Source organism: Acanthaster planci, linkage group LG18 (assembly GCF_054643075.1).
Source record: "Acanthaster planci isolate LZ-2023a linkage group LG18, COTS_SCS, whole genome shotgun sequence".
NCBI lineage: Eukaryota > Metazoa > Echinodermata > Asteroidea > Valvatida > Acanthasteridae > Acanthaster > Acanthaster planci.
In genome coordinates, this window is record NC_141794.1 from 12,076,184 (window position 1) to 12,091,274 (window position 15,091).

Consider the following 15,091-nt stretch of genomic DNA (forward strand, 5'->3'; position numbering starts at 1 on the left):
GGAACTCAACTCCTGTCCTTGACCTTATATCCCCTCTATTGACCCTTCAAATGGAAAAGACGGTATGAATTCATTTAAATTCACATCTATTCTTATTCCTGAAATAAGTAGAGTTTCTGGCGTGCAATGAACAAACTGGGGGTGTAGTATCATTTGATTAAAGGTTGATTGCTTGCTTACTGCTAGGCAGATACGCAACCACGAATACACCAACGAAGAAAAAAATTTGGGCCAGACAATTCTAAAACAAATGGAGAAGTACTTGTGTGCAGGTCAATGTAGCATTGAGGCCTTTTTCCTGGATGACGTCACAGTTTTGCTCATAACTAGGGAAGTATTCAGCGTAAAAACCAAAACGGCAGCGAAACAACCTTTGAAATAGTAAAAAAAAAAGATGCATTTTGTATTTTTGAAAATTCCGTTGCAGCTACTCCTAAATCCCTTTTGTTTCCCCATGGGGACACACAGAAACATAATAACCAAGGCAGGTGCTATTATTGGAACAGTCTTGAGAAATCTAGAAGCACAAATCGAGACGGTGAAGCTTATCCGGGCGGCGAATAAATTATAAATGCGAATTGGGAATGTATCATTAAACAAATCATTAAATGCAAACCTGGATGATAAAAAATTGATTACACAAAGCCTCTAATACTAGTGTGCTGCAAAGGTATTCCCAAATCGACTATTATCTTGCATCTATTAGTGCCTTCAAAGCCTAAGTTTGTAATTTCACCTAGAAACGGGCGGACTGTTTTCAAGAGGCAAACAAAGCTCACTAAGCCCCCGATTAAAACAGGGCGTTCTACTCTTACAAATGTGACAACAGAACACTACAGGTACATTCATATTTATCCTAATTGTGCATAGCAAATCGATATTTACAATGATTGCTTTGCTGTGAGTGCACTTTTAATGGAGAGAGTTACATCGCATGGTCCCTGTGGCGTATCTGTTCCGAAGATGCGCTGTTTTCTAATGTAATATTTCCAATTAAGCTCCTCTTAAAGCCTCTGATATGAATACATCATTGCTTTTTAAATTAAAAAAAGAAGTCCTATGAATTTTTATTAGCTATACAACATCCCTTGCACGGATCTGGAAACCATATACCCATGAGCCGTTTAGTTATTGAAAACAACCCTGGCAAATGACCCCCGTGAGCTGTGTTCTACTAAACGACAGTTGACCGCAACGACGCTTTGTATTTGATCTTGCATTTATCACGCGTTAATTTCAGGAACTGTTTATGATAGAAATTTCACTCTATGCAGGCCACTCTAGGCTGATATTGTCCAGTGTAACACTGTCCGGTTAATAGAACAGAATCTTGATCATTCCTCGGTTATCTTATGAATGACACAGATACTGGCCCCATAAATTAGGGTCCCTGAGCCAGTTGGCTGTTCTACGAAATATTCACAATAGTGCTTTGCCTTTTTTTAATAGAAATTTTCATTTCTTTTCTTTGCTTGCTTTTCCTCGCATAAAGCAATGGTTTGTACACTGTCTGTGTCTCTTCTTTATAAGTCCTTGAAAAATATTTCAAGTAAGATTAAAGCCACACCACTCACCACAAACCTCTGACACGGGTGGTATAGGCGTGGTATCTTGCAGCTAGACAAGAGCGACTGAAACAAAGAAAAATACGTCAGTGCAAACAAGCAAGAACGAAAGGTTCAACAAAAAGACTTTATCGTCATAGCTTGGGTTTTAGATTAAAATATTCAGTTTCTTGAACCCCGAAGTTGGTTTGAAAAAAACGTGTATACAATGTCGCGCGGTTTGGGCTCACTTGACTTTGAGGTAAAACCAATTCTTGAAGGAGTGAAACTGAAAGGGTTGTTCCTGAGATACTTCAAACAACCCATATGCATCCATAAAACCCTACCTGACCCACTTTCAAAATGAATTCCCAGCGGGAACGAATGCACGTAATTGAGGACAAAGCGTGAGTATAGTTGATCACGGTCAAAAACCGCCTCTCAGCATCAAGAGAGTTGTGCGCACTTTCTTGAGTGGGAGTCTACGAATAATGAATGAAAGGAAACAAGAATGATGAAACGGCTTGTCAAATGTGCAATTCTGTGGTAATGGCTAAGCTGAATGGAAAACCGTAAGTGTAACCACACGCACAAGTATAGAAGAATAGGCCTACAACATAATTCGCGTTGATGAAAAAGTTATTAGGGGGGCCTACTGTTTACGAGGCAAAAAAACCCACAAACAAACAAACAAACACCCCAACAACCCAATAAACCAACACATCCATCAACCAACCACAAACAAACAAACAACCAAAGAAACAAACAAACAAACACCTCGAGATCGAATCAGTCAGTTCCTATCTTCACTCATGGTTACAAGATGCTTCTGTGATTTCACTCAAAGGTGAAACATTTGAAATGAAATCAACTTCAGATCATTATCAAACAGGTCACGTGGTATCCATATGACAGTTGTTGAAATGACTTTACGACTACAGAATGTTACCAAAGACCCATTTGTGTCCTTTTGCGCTTTGTTCGCCACGGAATGGCCTAAAGATGGAACAGCTATATCAGCCACGAGTAGAATGTTCATTTTGTTGGTGTAGTGCGACTGCAACGCATGCATTTCATTTTCGTTCGTGAACCAGCGAAGTTCGGTTCCGACCAAAGGAGCTTCGATCCATTGCTAAAAAATTGCGCCCTCTGTTGGTCCAGCTGGCGGCCCATTGTATACACATTACGAATTTCTCCCATTTAAACGAATCCGAGTTAGACCTCTCTAACTCGGAAAGAACACATCCATTCTGAAATGACAGCTTTCCCCAGTGGACAATTTTTATTGCCCCCTTGTGGTGATAAACCAGTGGTCCTATGCTTTTGACCTCTGCCAAAGGTACCAGTCCTTGGTACAAAGTGAATGACAGATTTATGTCATCCTTTGCTGGTTGTGGTCATTCATTGCTGGATTGATCGCTGGCTTGATGCTCAGTCAGTGCGTAGTGATATGAAAATCAAAAAATAAGAATTTAGAGTTCATTGTTTGGTGCACGTATAAAAAAGCAATTTGTAACAAAGTAATCATTTGCAGTCAGAAAATCAACGAGATAATTGTGTCATCAGTTAAAATGAAACATTTTGAGGCCTTTTTTCCTTTCATGATGGAGTCTCCAAGAGTAAATTGGCTGCCATATAAGGGCCAGGTTAAGGTGATTTCCTCATCTTCATCATCCATCATTTTACTGCCTTGGTGCAGTTCTCAAAATGTTCAGTTTCTAAAGAAGGCAAAATGACAGGAAAATTCTCAGTTGGAAGTCGCGTCCAGGCATTCGATGAGTTGGGAAGATGGTGTGCAGCTAAAGTAGTCAAAGATGAAGAATGGTCATACCTAGCGAGTTTTATTGGATATACTGGGCATGATATCTGGGTGGATGAACGTTCCGTAAGACACCCAGTACCTCTGAAGAGTATCATCAGAGACGTAAGTAACATGCTCATCTTCCATTTTAACATTCAGTTGCTGGTCTACCGGTATATCCGAAAGCAATATGATTTAAAAATTAATATGTATTTCCAAAAGATACCGGTACTTGTACGAAGAATTAATGAATAAATAGCAAATTTGTTATTTCCTTGTAAATGCACTGTACATGTTTCTGAAAAAAACCCACTTAGGAAGGATTAGTAAATCGGAATATTTGCGGTAGGCAAGTTTTCTGTGGTACATGTAAAAAATTGTTACCTGTTGATGTAATGAAATGCCATAAAACCCGAGAAAGATATTTGAAAAGTCGTCCCGTCTTCATAAATCACAGACTTCTACCTTTGAATATTTTACAGTTTCACATGGATGAGCATTACAGCCAACAAATATCATATATCTTTGTTACAGAAAACCGCAGGCAAGCCACAAAAAAAATCACTGTCACAAAAGTGTAAAAGGAAGCAGTACAGTTTTTGAGAGCAAGGCGACCAGGTTGAAACAAGTGATGGACACAATGGCACTATTCTAACAGTGGATCCCTTCAAAAGGACCTTTGTCCTGCAAGATGGAACTGCAGTAAACCTTGAAAACATTTCCTTTTTCAGGTAAAGATTACTCAGATAAATGTTTTAGGGTTTCCTACATACATCTTGGTCATGCATTTTTTAAGCTTCTTATTCCTAAAAAATCCTGGAAAAGTCATGAAAGGTAGTTTTCTGTGGAAACCCAGTTTTCACAACCAGGAGAGCAATTTAATAACAAGGTGACTCTAGTGTTTGATTTAATTTAATTATTTGGATATGTTTTCTGTTATCTTTATATTAGTTAATGAAATCTGTTTGGACTCTATACACAGAAGTAATCTGCAAATGCATTTTTAATACATTTAAAAACTCAGAATGCAATTTGTTGTTGATTTTTGTCATGACTCCTAAATATTGACTATTTTGTTGATGTTTATATTGTGATTTGGGATTTCCTTTAACAGAAAGTACTGATTCCAATGAACAACCAATGAAAAAGAGGAAAACGAAAAAGCAACATAAAAAAGTATTATGAGATTAATGTAGAGAAAATATAAGTCTTAAAGTGCTGTTGACTGTACAGGATATTGAAAGAAACGTGCATTCATCTACATGTATTTGCTAATAAGTCATATAAATATGGTTTTACTTTGAGAGTGAAGAAACAAATGGTTCCCCAGTCGTCCTGCCACTATCCCATGATGAACCACCCACACTAAGGGCCAGGCAATATAAAGTACCATATCCTTGTCAACGAACAAGCAGTAATCAATTCAAAGAAAATGCCAGATATTGTAAGAGAGGCCATACACCAGAGATATCCAGTTATGGAATAGAACTTACAAAACTTAACAAACTATTCGGGAAAAATTAATCAGCAACCAACATATTGTGACAAACACTTCAGTAAAAAAATCCCGTATGACAAGCCTCAGTAAAAAAAACAGAGAAGGATAAAAGGTAAATCAGGACAATCTGTTAAAATGCTCAATATTATGCATTATGTGTGACAGTGATTGTCATCCGAACTACCTCAGATTGGTTATGGTTATATAACTTGTTTGTTCTAGTATTAATTAAGATAATTCAGGTGTGTTGTTTGTGTATTGTGCTTCAATTTTGTATAGCCATGTTCTTTTTTTGTCAGTTTTTGTTAGTTGAAGGCGCTATATAAAACTGGTTATTATTATAATGTTCTCGTGTTTCTTGATTAATTATACTGATGTGCTACAGAAACTGTTTCTGTGACAAAATTTTTAATAGTTCACCAATTTATATACATCTTACAAAGACAACACACTTTGTTTTCTTAAACTGGTATTACTAAAGTGTTCGGAGTCTTTTGTCAGTTCTACATGCCTAAACAGTGGCGTAACTACAGGGGGGCACAGGGGTGCACGTCCCCCCCCCCAACAGAGGCCCGTGCTCCGGGTGCAACCCCCCCCTTTGAAGTTTTGAAATAAATAATATATATACCTAGTTCAATTATTTTCAGTGCCCCCTGAAAAAAATTGTGCACCCCCAGGTGCCCCCTCAGCTGTGGCACCCTAGTTACGCCACTGTAACTAAATGAAGTTCATTATTCCCTAGTTGTAATTTATTTCCAATTTGGTAAAACTGTCAAATAGGACTCACATTTGCTGTATGGTTTTGCATCCTCAATTAAGTGTGTTTATATCACATCTCTGATTTTGTAAATATTAGTGAAGCTATACTACCCACTTTTATTCTTTCAAAATAAAAAAAATTAGTTGAATTTGAGTAAAATACTTGTTTATTTTGTGGTTTTATGGAGTCGAATCAACATTGGTGTGTTATTCGAAAAATGCAGCATCAAAAATCTATACAAACATGAAAGAATTGTTGAGACCATTTAAAATATACAAGGGCAAATGAACACCATCCCACTCCATCCCCACAAACACCTTGAATAAAATAGACAATTGAAAGTGTAAATACAAAGGAAAAGGAACATGTTCATACCTTGTAGAAACCTATAAACTTGTACATAATAGACCTATATTTTTCAGAACCCAGCAAAAAGTACTTGGGACAATGTATGTAGCATCCCTACTCGAGATGGGATCCCAGAACACACAGGCAGTACTTCTACAAAGTGTATTTGCATTGTGCATGTACAATGTACGTGTATTTACACAAGTGTTGTGTACACATGTACTGGTAAACTCTTTTACTGTGTACATGTAAATGTAGGCCACTTTTTCCCCCTTATTATAATTTTCTGTGACCAGTTTGTGTAAAATACTCCCAGAGGAGCCATTCACTGCAGCTAGAACTTATCTGGCCCATGGTTGACCTGTGGTTCTGTGTGGCATAGTCATTGGTGGGGCAATGCCAAGTCAATAGACTGACCACCTGTACAGGCAAGTCTGGATTGGTTAGATGTTGAGTGATTGGATAGATACCTATATCCCCAAGGAGACATGCTGTCATTAATCTTTTCTTCGAAAAGGATGTGGAGATTTGAAAGATTTTTAAATGGGAGAAATTCGTAATGAAACCATGAATTAGATTTCCATTTATATTATATAGTTTACTTTATTTACTTCAAATGGAACATTGAAAAAAAAGCATACGTTTGTTAATGGATAAGGAATTTTTTAACCCTTGGGAAGTCACCAAGAATAAAAGTGCTTCAAACGACGGACACTTTGTGGTATACAACTCTATAACTTTCAGAGTGGAACGTTAAAGGCGTGAATAAATCAAACTGGTACCCGTGTGCGCCTTGCATAATTACCAGTGTGTTAATATGAAGTCCACCTGTAACAAGGTTTAATCAAGGATCAGCGATTGCTGAACAGCAAGTCGGGATTGTCAGAAACTCATCTGTTTCAGTGAATGATGTTCAATTACAGTCGCCTCTCTTCCATAAGACGCGATTGTGTAAACCGACTGCAAATCAGCACTGTATAGATAAACGGCTTTTTTTTTAATGGAGTCGTCCGTGGGTTAAAGCCATACCAAAGCAACATGCGCGACCGCCAGCGACGGCGTCTCCACTCACCACGCGTCCATTTTCACACAAACAATTTCGGCTTTTGTCTTTTGTACTGGATGAGCATGTCAACCGCAGCTGCGACTTGATGATACAGCCCATATTTCTTCCCCGTTTCCTCTATCCTGTTGACAAAGTTACGAGCCTGAACCTCTTTTTTTCTGTTACCGCCAATCTAGATTCCAGTTCCAGGTGACTACCGCCATAACGAACCCAACGAATAAAGGTGTACATGTAGATCAGAACTCCCTTTACGGTGAAGTGTGCACTTCCAATCGCTTTTTGTCCTCGTTCTACAAAGGTTTGTCTATGCGTCGAGTGGAAATGCAGAAACTTTCGCGAGATACTTCTGAAAGCCGGTTTATATACTCTAGGCGAACGAGAAAAGGATTCGAATGTAAGGTCAAGATACCAATTTGTAGCAATAGCCGATTGAGCTGAAATGCCTTCACCTTTTGCAATTTTGTAGCAAGAAGTTTTGATCTGACTTCAAATCAAACAAGTTGGCAATCTGTTTGCTAGTGCGCAGACTATGAACCGGTCTTTGTACTGATACCGTGACGCATATCGTCACACCGCTGGACTATTCGGATAGGTCGCTCGTAAATTTTGCGTAAGCAACCCTCGACAGTCATTATTGCATAATTTCATCTGTATGAAAAACAGCTTAAACGTTGGAAACCTTCCACAACTATAAACCCAGAGCAGTGGATGAAAACTTTCTAATCCTGTTCACTAAAAAGCACAATAAAGATGGTTAGTCCAGGGCTAAAGAAACAAGAAGAATATACCGTACTTCACCAAATAATAAAAACTTTGTACACAAGCACGTTACTGAAAATTGAGTAATAAATGCAGTAAACATTTCTGATTTTGAGTTCCAATTCCTAAACTTTCTAGCATGATATAGAACATTATACGGTCATTCTTCGACCGCCCGGCAAATTCCTCAAAAGAAAGGTTACTTTACCACACGACTAAAAATCATATTACGTATTCGATGCATCTCGAGACGAGAGTGCTCCTTTCACGCCATTATTACATCAAGCCCTACCCACTGTAACACCTGTCCAATTAATCCTGCAGAGTCTGCCTGGATTTATGGCCGTAATTGGACTCGAGAAGAGCACCGGTAGCATTTCTAGACCATAAATCAACAGGTTTAATGAGATTAGTCAGCTGTGAGATTTTATTCCCTTAAACGTCAATCATGCTCCAACTCGTTTAAAAAATTCTGCCTCGCTTCGTCCAGAATAAAACCACATGCATACTCCACGATTTATTACATATCACGCTTTTTTCTCAAGACTCGATGCGCCTGATATTCTTTAGCATTCGGTTGCTATTCCTATCTTTCTTTCATTTCACGAAACCACTGTAGGGAAGTGAAACTTATAATGACAGTGAAATTTATTAACTTATCGGCGGACATGTTGTAAAAGCCAAATGGGTTTTTGTTTTTAAAGAGAAAAACAATGTGGCGTATTTTATGGGAAGTTACGAGTGGCGAAATGCTTTACTTTATACTTTTTTTTTATTTTGAACAGTAAAAGTTTCGGTGTTATTTGATGATATGCGCAGGCGATTAGTACTCCGTCCCAATAATGGTTACTTTAACGCTTACAAGTAAATTGTAAGCCAAAATGTTCATTTGAAACGCAGGTTTTGGTCCTTTGGTGCGGGACGCAGGGTTACGTATCCCCCTTTCTAGCTTCGATCCTTTCCTGTCGTTTTCACGTCCACTTGTCAAGCTCAACCCTCAATCACCAATGGTCTGGGAAGTCTGGTCCTGCCTCATTGGATCTTACCTGACCACGATAAAACAGGTTTCATGAGGTTGCAGGAGAGAACGTCAAGCAGTTTCCAAGGCCATTGACCCACTGAATTACGGGCAATCATTTACAAATTGCAGTCTATCGTCACTTTCTCTAGCCACATTTCGCTCACATTATAGCAAATTAGCACTTAAAAATCATCTTCGCGATTGAAAGAGAAATATGCCACACTTGAAGGAGGAATGCGATGTGGTTGGAGCTAGACATCTGCTATTTTATAAATGGGATTAACGTGGCAATCATCAATCTTGCGGTCGAATTTTTAGCCCAGTAATGGCTTGTAATGCCACAACTGCGGGGAACTACGCGCAGTCCGTCTTTCCCAAATAGTTCAACTATATTTAGAAGAATGAAATTCAGTGCAAAAGTGCTGTGAATACTAAAGAGTTAGAAATATGGAGTCAATCAACCAGGATTTTTGTTTTAATGTTTCTTCATTCAGGCGTCTTTGGAACGTAACAGTATAAATACTTGATTTAATCCTCAAGGACACAATCAACTATTACTAAAATCTCAATAGTCATTCCTCAAATTCAGCTTAACTCATTATGGTTTTAAATTTCCGTCATAATTAGAACAGTGAAAGGCACAGTGTCTCTGAACTCCATCTGAAATTTAATCTGCTGTGAAAGGATGACTCGTCTCCTTGTCTGGTGTCAGACAGCCGACCCCAATATGATTAATTAATTACCCTTCAGATTGCCTCTCAAACTAGTCTTTGAGCGGCCATAGTATGACTCCGGAGACAATAAAAACTGCATAATCCAGGGTACTCATTTGAGGGAATCAATACTTTTAAGGTGCAAATTAAAGGAGACCGAATCTAACTTGTTGTGGCGCCTAGAGGCGGCGGTCGAACCCTATTGTGTTTATTCGTGAATTTATTCGATTTCATTCGTCTATTTAGCTATATGTCAACGTCAGTAGATGAGGCAAATGTTCACCGTTGACGACCCATCTAGAACATATGAACAGAATCACTGGCAGTAGTCTGTTCATGTATAGCAAGGAATGCACGGAATACGGTTAATTGGGTCTGGTAACCTAGGCGACGTTTTCTTAACACCATGAACAGAACGTCGCTGCCCACACTCAGTAAAAGTCACGGTCGTGTCTGAATGGGCGTGCCACGTATGGTTTTGGTCATGTGGCACTCACTTCCCATATGCAAAAAGTAAAAAATAACTAAAAATACCACTTATGAAATCAAATGTGTAGTTTTTGTTCGGGATACCATAACGGTCACCATGGGGCAGATAAGTCGATGCTATTGGCAGCTGTTTGGCCCAGTTGTGTGCGCGCGCATCCCTCCAGGCAAGATAGTTCCCGCCTTCTGCGTAAATGTACAACAATATAGCGTTTGTAGACAACTTCCGTTACCGCTTTTCTGAGTAACATGGATCTTTATCGTTTAAACAACAAACTGAACGATTCCTCTTTTCTTGCTGTATACGCTTGCAGCTGTATATACACTTTCATTCCAGTGAGTTCGTTTCACAGAATTCACAATCTTACCACACCGGTTCAAAGTCCGGTATCTGCCCCCATCAAGGTGATTCCCGTGAATCGTAATCGAGGTTAATTAGACAGAAAACTGTCATCGGGAAAACCCAGAAAATAAAGTATAAATAGAAACAGGTATGCAGATGTGACTGTGTGTTGACAGCTTCAATTGCCTCGGAATAAACATTCATCGGTGAGAGGGCTGTATCTCTGACGACACAAGGTAGCAGGACAAAAGGAAGTATCCAACGAAGAAACATTCGGCATCCTTGTACGTTACTTAACGATGCCTCACAAGATTTGCACGGAATGGATTTACAGATTTAACTGAAAAAAGGAGGAATTTCAGTGGTATACTTAAATCCGTCGCTACTTGAAGGGCGGAATTCCAAAACCAACACGGGGAATGTGATTTTGGTGTTCAGGTTGAACCAATTTGAATCTTGAAAACTACACTGCGCGCACCAAGTTTTGTTTTATTACACGGGAAGAAGGAACAAATATGCCAAAAGGATAAAAATGTGTTTATCATGCATGGGACAACGATTGTCTGTAGATTCCCCTTACTACAGAAATCTCAAAAAATCATCTTCTTAGCAAAGACTTATTATTATCTTTGGCAATTTTCATTTGACAGGACCCCCCTTCCTTTCGACAGTGACATTCTGTGGACCTCGATCATCAAAAGAAAACAATACAGTATGTACTTTCCACTGAAATGAGACCTCGGCATTATCGAGTGCTAAGGTGTACACTAATAAATCTGCATTCAACATCCCTGTTGAAATATTTGAGTATTGTAAACTGCGGTGTATTCTTGTAATCGACTCTGTACTCAAGTACCCCTTTCACCGTTCATAATAGAGAGCCTATCGTCACTTGAACGCTGTCCAGTTCGTGACTGAAGCACCAAACGCACGCACGCCACTGACGTCCATCCCATTCGTAATTGTGACTTAGTTGTAACTTAAGCCACGCCCACTGTTGGTTTAGCATCATTTCGCACTCCCCCCTATAAAGGGTGATGGAAGGGCAACTATTTCAGGATGCGAGCACTCGCTGGATGGATTTCATTTTGAACCAATAACGCGGTTCAAGACTTTTGCTTGCACGTGGGTTATGCGTAATGAGTGTACTTGCATAGATCATGGAGGAAGGAACATCTTGATTTGCAGTATTGATTTGCAGAATTTACTTAGAAGTTAGAAAGTTACTGAGAAGAGAGAATTTGGGCAAATAACGATTTCCAAAATTCTCTAGGCGTTTACACTAAGGCTTAACTGCGTCTTGCCTTAGAATCATGCAAATTGCGTTTTGGAAAACCTTTAAATTAAAACCAAATAGGTAAATAATTATGTGGGTGACTTTTTCTATCCTCACTAAGTCTTTACTGCATGTATTAAAACAGTTAACTTTATCTTTAACTATGTCTAGCTTTATGTTGCTACACGGTTACCCTGGCGATACCACAGAGCTGTAAAGCAGTTTACGAGATATCGTTTGGTGGGTCACCCGTTTCAACATAAGCCAGATCGGCTCTTTCTTTCGTCGTGCTAACCTCTAATTGCGCGTCATTAGGATAAATCTCCGTACGTCTTGTATAAACCAGACCCCTCTCGCTACTGGGTCGTTAAGTGAGACTGTTTCGCGCGGCTTCTCAAAAAGCTGTAATTGCCAGGAATCAAATGTGTTTGTTACAGCGACCCTTGACGCACGCCAACTTGCAGTGCCAAAACCATTACTTCAACTTCTTTTTGGCCGTCAACATGTACCATAAACGCCGACTTTGTTTAAAGAGCAAATGACGGAAAAGTGTTAAAAGTTCTGATTTACTCGTTACCGGGCATTGATCACCCTCCTGGTCTGACCTTCTGACCTAAACTTTTAAACAAATTTATCTTGGAGGTTGCCACTTAACCAATGGGCAAACCCGAAGGGTAGAGGAGATATGGACTTTGCCAGCCATTTTTTTTTCGATTTGTCTGTTAAACGCAGCTTTCCTTTGAAGTTTAGGGAGCACCAGGCGCAAGTTCGGCGAGTAGTGGTAAAACACCCAAGGGTTTCGACGGGATAGGACAGAGCATTGACTTCGTCACACTTTTCCTTCGTTTCGGCTAATGAGGGTAGTCATTCTTCCACGGTTCAGCCACTATAATAAACATGGTTATTTAACTAATTAGGGGAACACACCATGTTGGTTGAACCGTGGAACCATGTTTACCTAATTAGTTGAAATGAAAAAATAAACTCGATGAAAGTTTGTGTCAAACGTCGCGGGCAAAGTGACCGACCTAAGTAAATATTTTGCCCATCCCGTCAAAACTCTCAGTCTTTTTGTCAAAACTCGAGCAAAACGTGGGCTTAGTGCCCTTCAAAGGAACTTCAAAGTAAAAGCCGCATTTAATTGATACATCGAAAATAAACACCGGCCGGCGAAATCCATCTTTTCTGCTTTCAATGTCTGCCCCGTAGGGCTGGTGGCATGACGTGAGCGATCTTCGAAGGCACTGTTTAGACGCACTTGGAGTAGTAATCTTGACGAACTATTCTTCCCCATAGGCTCTTACTTGTCAATCACTTCGCTTCATTAGTCAAGCCAAGTGCCATGAAACAACATTGGTAGAATATTTACATTCCCTTCTACGACGCAAACAGTCGCCACATGCCAATGTTTGAAAGCCTTCGACGGCATTTGACATGCCTGTCACCGTTTTGTTCTTCATGCTGTCAGTGGCTTCTTACCGTCATTAGTCGTGCTTTGCAGCTACATGAAAGCATCAGTGGGGTCGTGACTTTCTCTTTAAAAAATTAAACAACTCAAATCGCAAGCTCTGGGGACTCAACTACCTCTGCGGACCCAGGAAAACCAACCCAGAGAGCAAGCATGGGTGTCTCACCAGAAAAGGGGGCGAAACTCTTTCAGGGGGCGGGGAATCAGCGGAAGAAAACTGGCAATCCGTCGATGCTGGGAGAGGATCGGTTCCGAGGAATTTCCACTCTAAGTGATGAACTGCCATCCCCTTTTCCTCCAATCCTTTTCATTCTTTTTCTTAATATCGTTGCACTCTTCCGAGGGGAAAGGACCCTCAGCCCCTGCCATGCCCGTGAATGCGAGTAATTCAGCTCACTCGTGGCGATGGAAAATGATACCAACTCGGAATGTTGTGATTCGAATCACCGAAGTGAACTCCTCCGTCAGGACAGACATTCCAGCCTGGAAATTGACGTGCTTTGGTTTTAACAGAGCTCACTCTCAAATTTCCCTTTACCACAGGAGCACCAGTAACATAGGTTAACATGTGTCCAGTCTTTCGTTTTCCCGTGTAGCATTTTTGCAAAGCAATTAAATCTGGGCCTTTATAAAAGAACCGCGTCTCGCTCTTTCAGAAACGGTAAAGAGACATGCGCTTTCTGTATGTCTGTATCTGAGTGAGTCACCATACAGGCACATCCGGAACACCTTCACCCTTCAACTTTCACAATAGCATCTGAAAGTGGATGAAACTATCTCCTTGGGCTATTGGTTTCGGGAAACATGAAATAACTATGTGAACGCAGCCCGTTTTACAACAGTAACATCAGCATGCCAAGTATTCATTTTTGGAAGTTTCATGCCGTTTCCACTATGACAATGGAGTTTTGTATCATTTAGGCTCGGTGAGAACAGATGGGGTGTATGGGAAATGCTGCGGCTTCCAACGAGCGTATTGCACACGTTAAAAACGCAGCAACAGTGTATACCTTACCAGGGATTTTTAAAGGACACGACCAACGCTGATAATTTATTATTTATCTTTTACTGTAACACTTTTCCGGGGCAAAACCATTCGACCTAGTACACGTTTGTTCAACTACCACAAAACACCTCCAAAACTGACACTCCACCTCCAGTCGGTTGAGTCACAGCCTTTCGATGTCGCATCAGTTTCTCCAAAATAGTCCTTTCCGCAAAACGAATTAACCTCACCCTAAAACACCTAAATAGCCTCGCTTTTAAAATCGGAAAGAAAAGCGACAGCAACCAAATGCCACAAATTAAGACCTGCCACTTATCGTTCAGACTACCCAACAAATCAGTGTTGGTAAATTGTCAGGGACCCCCGGGTTCACTATCCTCCAGGGTTGCTCTTTCACATTTCCTCTGGTAATGAACTGAATGAATTGGACATTTTAATGGACGAGCGGCTTGAGGCTCATGAACAATCCTCGTGCGCCCTTTTCTTTCAAAATGTAAACGCACTTTATGTCCCATTTGGTTAATCTTATTTCCACTTTCAATTTAAGGACATGATGGTGTTTGTATAGTTTGGTGCTGATGTAGATAAAAGCATTGTGTGATAGCAGGAAGAAACCATCAACAGAAACATTTGCGAGAAGTTTCGGATATTGTACCGTGGAGTGTTGCTTTCTTCGTTGATTTTTTAAATGGTGTCTAGGGGTACTACGCCTGCAGGCAATGTTTTATCAAAACATTTCAGTGAATAAATCTTGGGTTTAAAATTCAAGCAGCCAAAGAATGCATATTTTGAAAATTCAGATTAACCTAAAGGGGTTGTAAAAAGTGACCCTCAGTTTGCAGAAGAGGAAGTTTACTAGATCTAATGTAAATCAATGCTATACACTGCGGGGCGCGCAGTTTTAAAGCGAAGCTATGAGAAAGAAATCTAAAAGCAATCATAAAGTTGTAATGTTGAAACTGAATGCAAATTCACGTTCATAAAACATACTGTTTGTACCTA

The 15,091-nt window shown here is 39.9% G+C and overlaps 1 protein-coding gene and 1 long non-coding RNA gene across 5 annotated transcripts in view; one reads left to right on the plus strand and one right to left on the minus strand.

Annotated features, from left to right (window-relative positions):
- Positions 1-15,091, minus strand: part of LOC110978711 (orexin receptor type 2-like) — a 62,581-nt gene that overhangs the window by 40,955 nt on the left and 6,535 nt on the right. For 2 of the 4 annotated variants that reach the window (XM_022233922.2, XM_087148642.1), the window contains exon 2: positions 1,575-1,631. The exons of the other annotated variants lie outside the window; for them this stretch is intronic. The gene's annotated coding sequence lies outside the window, so the exon portion shown is untranslated. The remainder of the gene's footprint in view (positions 1-1,574; positions 1,632-15,091) is intronic. 4 annotated transcript variants of the gene reach the window in all.
- The window catches only part of LOC110978712 (uncharacterized), a 41,039-nt gene that overhangs the window by 8,086 nt on the left and 17,862 nt on the right, over positions 1-15,091 (plus strand). The window lies entirely within an intron of this gene.